Source organism: Austrofundulus limnaeus, unplaced genomic scaffold (genome assembly GCF_001266775.1).
Source record: "Austrofundulus limnaeus strain Quisiro unplaced genomic scaffold, Austrofundulus_limnaeus-1.0 Scaffold910, whole genome shotgun sequence".
Classification (NCBI taxonomy): Eukaryota; Metazoa; Chordata; class Actinopteri; order Cyprinodontiformes; family Rivulidae; genus Austrofundulus; species Austrofundulus limnaeus.
The window spans coordinates 105,962-107,858 of record NW_013953312.1 but is presented as its reverse complement, the minus strand read 5'-3'; the positions used below and the strand labels follow the sequence as shown (position 1 = coordinate 107,858).

The 1,897-nt window shown below is 44.5% G+C and overlaps 1 protein-coding gene across 3 annotated transcripts in view; it reads left to right on the top strand.

Annotated features, from left to right (window-relative positions):
- Positions 1-303: 303 nt before the first annotated feature.
- shank1 (SH3 and multiple ankyrin repeat domains 1) overlaps positions 304-1,897 on the top strand; it is a 97,282-nt gene continuing 95,688 nt past the window's right edge. For all 3 annotated transcript variants that reach the window (XM_014029469.1, XM_014029468.1, XM_014029467.1), the window contains exon 1: positions 304-654. The gene's annotated coding sequence lies outside the window, so the exon portion shown is untranslated. The remainder of the gene's footprint in view (positions 655-1,897) is intronic.

Below are 1,897 nucleotides of genomic sequence, written 5' to 3'. Positions count from 1 at the left end.
TGTTGCAGTCGTTACAGGATTATCCTCTGTGTGTGTGTGTGTGTGTGTGTGTGTGTGTGTGTGTGGTGTTGGGTGGATCCTCTTTTCTCTGTTTCGAGCGCTGATTTAAAAAAAAAACGGGGGAAAAAAAGATTTTTTTTTGCACAAGACAGAGCCAAACTCCAGAACATCAAAGACACGAATGGAGGAGGAGGAGGAGGAGGAGTGACGGATTGAAGGAGGGAGGGGTATGCCCTGTATCCGGGTAATGACGAGGGGGGGGCTGGTGAGAAAGAACCATCCATAGAAGGAGAGAGAGGACGTGGAGCGAAGGATGGAGAGGCTGTCGGACCAGAGAGACAGAAGTGTTACTACAGATCTGCTGCTGCAGGAGGAGGAGGAGGAGGAGGAGGAGGAGGACAGGCTGGGAGCTGAGGACGATGAAGATGATGCTCCGTTCTTCAGCGGCGCACGGGACCAACTGTAATTCCTTCATCTGGTGATCGTTGGTGAAGGAGGAAGGCTCCTTTTTTTTGTCCCTCTTTTTTTGCATCTGGCAACCGCTGGCCGGGTTCTCCTCGCTGCTCCTCCTCTTTTCTACACTTTTGCCTCCTTTTTCTTTTTTTTATGTCCAGAGAAGGGATTCCTCTCCTTCATCAGGGATTTTAGAAGACAGTAAGAATGCTTTGTTTTCCTGCATGCCAACAGGACGGTGCACAGCAGAGCAGTGTGTTTGATGAAGGGATGGTGTCGATCTGTGTGTGTCTGTGTGTCTGTGTGTGTGTGTGTGTCTGTGTGTGTGTGTGTGTCTGTGTGTCTGTGTGTGTGTGTGTGTCTGTGTGTGTGTGCAGCAGGAGGTGGGAGGTGGCTTTGCATGTTCAAGTTTACTGCATTGATGAGCGTTGGTTCCTCCGTCACGTGGCCGTCCGCTCGGCAGCGATTCTGCGTGAAAGGAAATAAAATATTGAGTAAAAGTGAAAACATAAAAAACCACGATGAACTGAACATTTGGATTATTTTTCTGCTTAAATGATCTTTTCAAGCTTCACACGTGCAGAAAAATAAAAAAAAAATGACACGAATATTAAAAACTCAGCATTTATCACACGCTTCTTAAATCTTAGATTTATGGGATCAAACTGTGAATCACACCCACACAGGTAAATCTACCTTTAGTTGAAGAAAAACCCACAAAAATCAGTTAATGATAACCAGTCCTTCCTATAAAATAATAAAACTGAAACTAATGTAACCTCAGGGACGCGTTAAGCTCAGGTGTGTCCTGTAAGACACAGGTAGTCACAGGGCTGTTTGGGATCGTGATGTGTAACACAGAAAGCGGAGTCTCAGGAGCTACAATCATCTCCAAGCAGCTCCGTGTTCCTCCGACCACAGCTGCTCAGGTTATTCAGAAGGTCCACAGGACTGGAGACAACCTCCCTGGACATGTCCACAAGAGGACAGCCAAAGACAAACTGAAGGGACGGATGAAACAAAGAGCTTAAAGACGAACTCCAAGGTCGTCGGTGTCGGACCGAACCATCAGCCTCTGTTTGAGACAAAGTGGACTTAAAGGGATCCACGATTAGTTGTAACAAACTTTATTTAAGAAACATTTATTTTATCTGTAAAATAAAGACTGTAAAAATACTGTAGGATGTTTAGTTTTGTAAATTTTTTAATTTATATTTTAACACGGACGGAGCCATTTTATTTCCACACAAAGCATTCTGGGTAAATGATGACGTGGATAGGTCCTCGGTGCGAGGCTGCTAGCGAGCTATATCCACCCTGAAGGTTAATCTTGGACAATATCTGATGATCGACTCTTTTAAATGAAACCGAAATGTCGCGATATCTCAGTGTATCGATACTTTCTTAACACAGTTAAGAAAATAGTTATAGTTAGCATGCTAAC